General features: G+C 39.0%; 2 long non-coding RNA genes across 2 annotated transcripts; both read left to right on the top strand.

The window, feature by feature from the left end:
- The first annotated feature begins 299 nt into the window (after positions 1–299).
- On the top strand, positions 300–863 carry LOC122566547. The gene is made up of 3 exons (XR_006316549.1): positions 300–359; positions 543–639; positions 738–863. It is a non-coding gene; the product is annotated as an uncharacterized LOC122566547 (long non-coding RNA).
- Positions 864–2,877: 2,014 nt separating this feature from the next.
- Positions 2,878–9,675, top strand: LOC122566432. Its single transcript, XR_006316514.1, has 3 exons — positions 2,878–3,400; positions 3,922–4,126; positions 9,457–9,675. It is a non-coding gene; the product is annotated as an uncharacterized LOC122566432 (long non-coding RNA).
- Positions 9,676–10,400: the final 725 nt, after the last annotated feature.

The following is a 10,400-nucleotide window of genomic DNA, read 5'->3' as shown; positions in this document are numbered from 1 at the left end:
AGAAGCTGTGATAAAATCGACATTAACACTTTGACTGCCACGCCGAAATCACATGTTTCTCTGAGGACGCCACGGGTGTATTTTTATTATTCAAAGCATATAACGACAAAATAATAATAAATCGATGATGTAAGACAACATTCTTCTTCAATGGACCGTTTATCTTATTGGTGGTCACGGGTGACCACTGTGGTGCCTTGGTAACAGTTGACAGTGACATACTATAACAAGGCTTCGTTTATTTCGACAAACCATTCGCATTCGTTGTTTCGTCGCAAGCAAAACGCGCGGAATATATCGTTGAAACGTGTAGAAGATATTAGTAAACGGTATTCGCTCATTGTATATATAATAGTAAGGTATGTGCACATTTCTAACTTCAATTATATGATTATAAAGCAGCACTTACGATTATTTTCTAAGCTGTGTTTATGATAATAAACACAGTACACCGTTAGATGCAAGATTTGTTCTTATTTTGTTTTTATCGATGTTCTAATAAAAATGTTTAATCGTTCAATGGGGCACTTTTTATTTCAAAGTATCTTCCATTTATCCGGTCAACCGATGAGCACCGTGTCGTCACAGGAGAAACCGTGGCCGATCATATGTGAACGACGTTGCAGTCAAAGTGTTAAAGTAGTTTATTTAGCAAAGTCTAACAGATTAAACGTTTTTGCCACCGTTTATATGTTTATGTATGTTGTATGTACGTAATAACGTAAATGAAATTTCAGGTGGTAATGGCGCTAAATTGATATTCCTAATTGATAATCACTCTTAATAATGAGTAATATCGAAACTTACTTTTCAAAGAGATTATATAGTTGATTTTATTATATCTTGAAATATATTGCCAAGCTGGTCATCCAAGGAGAATTTTTTTCCGACTGCCCAATAGCGTTATATTGGCTGTAGAAAGATGCCCGTGTCAAATTGATCCATCCCGGAATTAATGGCACGCTATAAATATTGACACCAGTTAGAGACACAGTGATATACATAGACATAAATTCAGAAAAAAATGTGTCACGCTATCCTTTTACCGATGTAACCAAACGCCAATTACCGATATCTCTACGAAGAAGATGAAACCTTATAGCGAGCGGCGTGATCTGGATTCATATTCGCTTTATAAGTGGAAAAAGCTCGCAACTACTAGTCGCAATATTTCTACAATATCGCCTAACCTCTGTATCTACTCCTTTTACATGGGGATCGCAACTTTTATCCACGTGCATTTGTCTTTATGATTAACTATAAAAGCGGCTTCATTTATCGCTAGTACCGCACAGAGAACGTTAACCGATGTAACGAGGATCGATAAATTTTCTTTTTCGTACGCATTAACAATATCATTTATTCGCTGTTTTCTAGTAATATATACAGCTAGAAAATACCAAATAATCAAATCGAAACATTTGCGATTAATACGTTTGTAGAGATGTGGAACAAAACTACGTCGTTATGATACGTAATCAGCTATGTAATTCGATGTAAATTTTACCTGTTAGTCGTAATTGTTTATATCGTTGAAAATGACTGTGAGTTGCGCAGATATGCAGATGCGTTAGTTACGATAAATAGTAACTAGAAGATAGTTCTAGATACAATCGATAGATTTAATCGATAAGTTTAAGAAGTTCTTTTGTTTTTATCCCTAGTCCTAGTAAGAAAGTGCAATAAAGGTTTTCCGGCTCAGAACGGTGTGATGGGTTTATCCAAAGAATGAAGTAATAGCTATTGTGATCCTACCTCTAACTACAGAAATAACAATATATGTCGTAGCTGTTTTACGAATTAGAAGACACTTTTAATCGAAGAACGAACGATGGACGCGTGCCTTATACGCGTGTTCTCGCGGGAAATAACTCTGACAGAGTAAGCAAACGCGATTTTGGTTTTAATTTCAACGATAGAAATTCTTCAACGATACCAATGAAAAAACACTAAGATCCTTAAGAGATCCAAATTTAGTAATAGACATAACCTAAGAATTAATAACCATCAAAACTCACTAGTTGCTACTACTAGCTAAAAAGACATTACCCTCTAGATTTAAACGTTAGATTCAGTCAGAATCAAACATACGATAATCATTTATTATTCACGTTATAGTACCACGCCAGAATAATTTACTTATAATTCTCAATGAGAATTGATTGTAAACTATTTCCAAATAAAAAAAAAAGAAAAAAATGTTGGCGTTGCTCGCGACGAAGGATCGACGCGTACTACGTATCTTTATCCGCGTTATACATCGTTGGTTTGTCGAATATTTCTGTTTGTTCGTATTCAGAAGCAAAAGTGTGTTCAACAGTAGCACGGAGCTCGACGGATCGTTGAAATCAAGGAGATAGGAAAAATATATTAGACATGTTCAAATACAAAGTTGCCGGACGTTGAGCGAATTGAATCACTTAGTCGGACGACATTCTATGATCCATCTTTTGTGCGTGCAAATATTGGCTTTCTTTCGTCAAGCCCGTTGGCTGCATTAGAATCAATCGTTTTATAGCCTGAACGAGACTCGTTTTAAGTGCTTTGTCTGTCAATAAAGTTCATCAAGGCTAAGTGTCTAGTGTGGCCCACAGACTAAGCTGAAGGTAGACGAGCGAATGATTGTGTTGTTTGTGCGAGTAATTGCAACGTTGCTCGTTTTGATAAACCGCGATATCTAGATACCGACGTTAAAATCCTATGTGCTTGAAATTATTGGATACTCTAGCAATAAAATTATTCCCATAATAAATTTATCATATATGTATTTATTATACTGGTATAATATCTTTTTTTTATTGTTTATCTAAATTTTACAATTTGTCCAGTAGGTCATTTGGTAAAATATTATAGCTTAAGTATACGTAACACGTGAATGGTTACGCCCAGCGGAGTACCATCTTCGTTAGGTTATATCCTTTGTGAGTATAATATTTTTCTACCAATATAATAAGTGAGTAATTTTCACGCAAACAATAAAGGCGATTAAGCTATTGATAAGATGTAATACAAAAGTATAAAGCGAAATCGTTAGTGACATAGAACAACGAGCGAGCGAGATAAAACAGCAAGAATTTTTCTAGTTAATCTGACCTTAAGATATGACTTTATGCATAGTGGGAGTAGACCTGGCATAACAACAGTGTTGTAATGGATGCCTTGTGGAAAACGGACGGGTCTCTTTTGTAAAAGAATCCACTGTAAAAAAACCTACAATACCCGGTGTTAGAATCAGGATAAATAAAAGTTGTTTAATTTTTAGAATAAAGCAAAGTAAATAAACGACAGACCAGCTCGTTGCATTCAATATCTTCTATTCTCGTACGGAGGTTGGATTATTTTTGTAAACGACTTTGACCATGCCACGTTGGTGTTTGGGGCGAAATAATCCTGATTGAAGGTAGGCAGAGAAAGCTTAAAAGGGACGACAGTTTGTATGTCATTGTATTACAATAGGATGTGTATGTATTTATTCTCTTTACAATGCTTTTCATTCTTTTCATCCTATTGATTCTTTTCAGATTATATGTAAAATTTTTAATTGAAGGAAATGTCGTGCATATATTTTACGTAGAACGTCTACCTGTGCTTCTTCGAAACAAATCGTTCCCTTTTGTATTAAGTAAATATATAGCCCGATGTTTATGAACGTATTAGGTTGTTTTTCTAGTTTCTCTCTAGGAAATAATAGACGCACGTCTTTTGTTTTATATTATTTCATTTATTTCTTATTTATGTATTTATTTATTTTTTATATTATTTCATTATATATAAACGCCGCGACATTTCACAGACTCGCATTACATTAGATTCAGCTAGAATCAAACGTGCGATAATCATTTATTATTCGCGTTACAGTACCACGTTATAGTATAATTTACTTATAATTCTCAATGAGAATTCATTGTAAACTACTTCCAGATAAAAAGAAAATTTCACAGACTCGGTTTCACGTTTGTACGAAGGTGCCATTGTTGTAGAAAACACGTTCGCGAAAGAAAGACACTTTGCGGGCAAATTAGTAGTACGAATGGAGACAAAGTTACGATCGGGTTAAGGCGTTAAATCAAATCGCAGCCAAGAAGCAAAGATCGAAATGGCGCTAATTTATGGAAAAGGAATTCCGGTAAGATTTCTGTGGATGCACATTCAACTACGGTGAAACGTGCAACATCGTTATTTATATATTGCATACAAAAAGAAAAATAGCTCAATTTCTTACTTCCTTATGGAGTAAGTAAGAAAGAGTAAAACATCATGGCGTTATAAATTTTTAGACAATATCATATTATGTTTATTGCGATAACTGTAAATGTTTATTATTTATCATATCAATATAATATAATTTGTTACATGTTGATATATTGGTATGTATGAATATACCCAAAGTACATAACAGAAACATTACTCTACTGTGCGTACCTGTACCGTACTTATTGCAAGCACTGTGTTGCACCATAGTTGCAGGTATTATCGTTTCACCGGCTTAGGTATTATCTTTTCGAGAATTCGTTTCACCGGCTCTGTGCCTAATATTTAAGGTTCCTTTATCTTTCGTTCAAAGGTCATGCTGATGGCACGACAAATCTTAAACAGCTATCAGTTTTGTTAACGTTCCCGTTTCTGTTTTTTTTTTTTTTTTTTAGTGTTTCCCATAAAAAATGAAACGTTTTTCTTGGCAAATTGTCAGAACCGACTCGAACATCGTGCTGATCGATTCGCGAACCACCGGGTATACGTTTTATAGATAACGACACGTTATTCTTCGTTGCGTTGAAATCTTAACGAAGCGTCTACGATACATCGCAGCAGTCGGTAGAATATTTACAGCGTGTAACGATATTAACTGGTAAACATAGTCTATACGATCGTTGGGGTTTGACACCGGCGAAACTGAGACACACGAGCGGTCAAACTTTCACAGACGAACGAAACGATTTCGACAGTCCAGTGCCGCTTAACTTTTTAAGTCGAGCAAATCGCATTAAAATCACATCCCGTTGTCACGATTCACAGGACGTCAGATTCTGTTTGACTTTTTCGGCAGATTTCCCGTATCCGCAAACTTCCTTCGGTCCTTCTTTTTTTAAGGCTTCTTCAATCCGTTCTCGGGCTCGTGGATGATCCCCGTGTAAAACCTCGTCCTCCGAAGCGTTCGAAGATTAAAGCCGGTTTATCTTATTCCGGTCCTTTATCCTTCCAAGTTGGCGTCTCGCGGCGTTGCGGTTCGTTTAATCCACGGATTTTCTTCGATTTTTGACATTTTCGTCTCTCGTCGCGCTTTTCGTCCACGTTTCTTAGAGCAGATCATCCGCTTGACTTACTCGCTATGGCTTCGAAGAAGTACGACGGACGCGTCATGTGCTTCCTCCTCCGTGATCGTCCACGTTCCTCCAATGGCTAAGGTCGTCTCGTTGCTTCGGAATGTTCTTCGTGATCTCGAGATGCGCACGATCGAGAAAATTTTCTGTCTTTCCATGTAAATTCTTCCTGTCTGATAAAAATCGCGAAAAGGAGCGGACGTTGCTATGAAAATCGTCTTGCGTCTACTCCTTCGGCGTATACTTGTAAAATAACGTTTGGATCGATCTTGAGAAACATCTTTCGGATAACTGTTATCTGTTTCTATCGTCAACGATAAGCGATATGTTTAACACGTTGACTGCCGTGGGGGCCACCGGTGACCGGCGACGCAGCAAATATTAAAAGTACATAATTATAAAAAAAAAAGGACAATCGTAATAATTGTTTACACTCCGTGGGGGTCACCGGTGGTCCTCAGCACGAAAAATGCTTCAAGCATTATTTTATAACTCATTTTATTTGCTGCAAATAATATTTGAACGTAATATGCATCGCATAATGAAAAGTTCACGTGGAAAAGTTCCTTGGGCAAACCATGGGAAATTCGTCTGGCAGTCAACGCGTTGAAGCGCTAGAGTTTGTTGGCACGCGCTGCGTAAAACCGTATAAATTGCCGTAAAACCCGTATAAAATATCGCGTAAGATAAATAGCCGGATGAATGTAGAAGTCTCCATGGTAAACGTTGAAATATTTTCACGATCCAGTACCTGTATAGGTAAAAAAGTTTCCAAGAGCTTCGCCACGATCTGTAGGTTGTTCCCTACGATTAAACGAGAAACGCAGAAATAATAGAATAATTGGCGAGATAAATAAGCGGTTCGGTTGACAGGAAACGTTGGAGATGTCGATTCGTGCGACAGGGGAGAGTTTCGTCGATCTTGAAACCGCGTTTCTAGTTCGTAGACACGTGGTGGAATCGTCGTCGGTTGTGACTCGCGTGCAACATAGAAAGCGGCTCGGACGCGCCGCGGCAGCTCGCTTTGTTGAGCAAATATACTCGTTTGTTGGTCCTCTTCTGGTTACCTGCGCGTCGCATCGGGCCCCGTAAAGGCGGCTGCGTGACAAGGGGATGAAATAATGGGAACGCAGACGTCGTACGCTGCGGAAAACCGATTTCCTACGCCGTGGAAAACGGCCACCGGGGACAACCCGAAGCTTGGAACACGCGGAACGCGCCGCTGGAAGTCAACCTTTCCAATCCGTGCTGCGCTCTTCTAATCATGACGTAATGAGCGACCATTCGCTACGGTTGCCCCTTTTCGCAGCTCGACCGCTCCATCCCGGCAATAGAGATTTCGTCGAATTCCACATCGGCTTAAAATCTGTTCGCTCGTCAGCTTCCGTTCCTCCTGACTGTCCCTGCAAATATCGCCTTTACGTAAAATGCTTAAGATATAAAACGTTTGTCGGATTTATTAATAAATGCGCATAGTATACCGATCATGTACATCGCGGTCTAAAACTACGTTTTTCCTCTTTCACCGTCCTTTGATTTTTGGCGTCTTAGGACGTCGCGATACGAAGATGCCTCGCGTAGTTGCTTTGCCACAGTTTAACACCGTAGAAACAGTCTGGACGAAGCAATTTCGCTGTTACGTGCAACCTACCACGGGCGACAAGTTCAAACCTTTCGGTACCTCGCTCGATCAGTATAAATAGACGACCAAGTTTTCCACGAATCGTTGGTAGTGCGAACGAATATCAGTATCGAGTCGACGAGACAGTCAGTCAGAGCAAACTAGTACAACGAATCAATCTTATAACGAGTAATACCTGTAAATATAGTTAACTAAATCAACTCGTCTCCTTATTACTTTAACCACAACAACACGTCTCACCGTCCATCACGGATTCTTTTTCTTACGAAATTTGTTAGAAATTGTTTCGATGCGAGATATTTCGTTACCAGTTGGAAGTGCGCCATCGAGTTACATTTTTATTAGCGTTAACTTTGCGTGGGCAATTTTTATACCTCACGTTGCCACTCGTCGTCGATCTGCAAGACCGTGGACGATGGTGTTTGTCGAGCAAGTTACTTTTTAGTGATTAAACGTTCGCACGCGGTTGTTTTCCAAGTAGCGATTCGATGTTGATCGATCGCGATATTAGCGATAGTATGTAAGCCACGAAAAGGGATAATTTGGTAGGTTCGGCCGGAGATTGAAATATCCTTATTTCGCACGCTGCGATTGCTTCGTTTCGTTTCTAATGGAAAACACCTGGAATCGAGGAATTTCCCGATCGACCGAGTCACGAGTCAGCCGATTCTTCGAACCGTGGCGAATACGAATTTCTCCTGCCATAATTAAGCGATGAACGTTCCGGGACTAGGATTTGATACGCTGAGCAAACCTGCACCCAAGTTTTTAGACATAGCGATGGCTTTGAGCTAAACGACCGGGCGAAAGTTACGAAACTGTTCGAACCGATGCGACTGTTACCGCGACTGAAGTAATCGTTCGAACGTTGCGTCGAGTTGCGAAAAATTGTTGTTCAGACAAGAATGTTAACCCTTAGAGTGCTGAATACTCGGAGCCTATTGATTGACTATTCAAAGCGCAAATCGTAATAAGTTATAGTAATTCTTTTGCGCGAGATTAAACGATTCGAGAGCGTTATTTTTTAGTATTAATCATTTATTATAAACATTGAAATTTACAATAAACCAGAATTTGGGTAGTAAACAAGAAAACTAAATTTAGTAAATATAACACAAGTTGATAATTCAGTTGTGCGTGAAAAATTTCAAAACAATCGTCGATACATAATCCGACGTCGCATTTTCTGTCGTTGCTTCTCTTACTTTTCACGCAAACAACACATTTTCTTCTTGATAATTGTGTTGTGCCGGCACGATTGTTCTACCAAATGTCCAAATTGGGCAAATTGCGAATGCAAAGCATTAAATAAAAAAAAAAAAAGAAAAGACAGTTTCTTCGAACGCGGCATTAACATCGAAATGCGTTTATATTTATCTCGCACAAACGCAATAGTATTACTTGTGCGTAGGTGCTCGGAAAAATTGACAAACGCGTATATGCTTAGTCCACAGCGATGGCTTTCGCCAGACGGATATATGCATCCATAGCACTCTAAGGGTTAATAAGAGAAAAGGATTCGAAAATCGTGACTTTCACCGAGAGAAATATCGTTTCTTAGACAACTTGAAATCCGCGACGTAAGTAACGCGTGCCATAAACTTCCCATAATCGCGAGACATTGGATCGTTGATTGGAGTCACGAGACGCTCGAAACTTTCGACGAGGAAATCGTGGAAAGTACGAAAGCTTCGCGAAGGTGGGCACAGGCGAAGGTACAACTAAATCTATGGGTCACCATGGGGGTGATGACATTTTCACGATGGGGAGTCGAACAGCCTGTAGTCTATAGAGATAGCATACCGGCGACCCGAGAAAAGTTCTTTGCTTCTAACGATGTCTCTTTTTGGGGACCAACCGAGGAGCAGAGTCGTTCTCGGCTGTCCCTTTTTTACGTTTGTCACGTGCCTTCTTCCTCGCAGGCATCTTACGCGCAGACATATTTTTCCAAAAGCATCAAGTTTATTCGTTAATTTCGTCTGTCCCCTAGGAAGCTTTTGTGACGAGGTAACGCGATCATCGCTCCTACGTCTATCCGTGTCGTCTTTTAATTACGTAATATCTGCACAAAGAGAAAGATGATAATGTCCCGAAATTATTATCTTTCTTCAGTGTTTACGAACTAACTTTTGAAACTGCGCGATAGAAATTTGACGTTTCCAGGGCGGTAAAAGTACAATTTTCGCGAATGTCCGCAAGAATTTGTCGTTTGATCGAACGTCGCGTGTCCCGAACATCGATCGAACCTTTGTTCGACATACTCGAGCAAACCATACGTCGGCTTATCGTCTATTATGCTAGTTTTCTTTGAGATTTATTCGAAACTTTTAATTTTCATCCAACGCCCTGTTACTTGATCGTTTATCCCAGTCGATAATTTTGAAAATACGTTCGAACCTCTTGAAACAACGATGTTTCATTACGTTCGTTCGTCTAAACGTTTTGTAGACTCTGTGAAATATTCTTGTCTATTTGAGAAAAACTTTGCTCCAGGTTCTGTGTGTTCTGGTCTCTTCTAGACCACCAAGAGTTTTCCCATCGAGAGACGAGATCTACGAGGCATCGTTTTCGAGAAGACGTCGGTGCCTTTTTCGGAATTAACGAGCTTCGGCTGGAAAACTACCGTACGTGGTGTTACGCCCGTAAAATGGCATAGCTGTGCATCAAACGCGCCGACCTGTGCGGTTAGATATCGGTCTTTGGACGTTAGACCGCCAGGTAAATATTTCATCCCGTTGATTCAATTAAACGACGTGCGTGAGTACCTGTAAGATCGTTGAAATATACAACTGTGTTAACCTAAGATAGTCTACGAGATACAACGGCTAAATTGCCATAGTTTTTTTTTTTTAAATCGTTGTTGATCGTTGCGGTTTTCGATCGATAAAATGATTAGTCATTAACATAATTGATATACTTGCTGTTATTAAAAAACCATTTGTAAATATTTTATTTTAGAATGTATCGCATTGAGAACTGCTTTGCTATATGTAAATATTAACTGAAATTACAGTTACATGGTAAGCGCAGGTCAGAATTGTCAAAACTTATTATTTGAACGGTTCATTCGGAGGTACGTAAAACCTGTAAGTATGCTACCATTCAAAATAGCATAACACTATGTTGAGAACAGTTAACCCAACAGATATCCTACCATTCTGCATATAAATCATGTGCTTTTACCATAAAGACAATAACGAAGACAATTTATAGTTGTTTTGATCGTTCGAAGAAATATAGCATACTGCTTTAGGCAATCAATATCCAATTAGCGAATGAGTTAGTGTTATTTGTAGCGATCTTGATTTACGAACCACGCTTAACACGGTGAAATTTAATTAGAACAGCGCTCGAACAATGGAAGATAATTGCGGAGAAATTGAAAGAGGAAGTAATGAAATGGTGTGGCGAGCTGAAAAGAAGAAGAAGAAAGAAGG

The sequence above is a fragment of the Bombus pyrosoma genome, linkage group LG4, assembly GCF_014825855.1.
Source record: "Bombus pyrosoma isolate SC7728 linkage group LG4, ASM1482585v1, whole genome shotgun sequence".
Lineage (NCBI taxonomy): Eukaryota > Metazoa > Arthropoda > Insecta > Hymenoptera > Apidae > Bombus > Bombus pyrosoma.
Note: the sequence above shows the minus strand (reverse complement) of the source record. Positions and strands in the feature narration are given on the sequence as shown.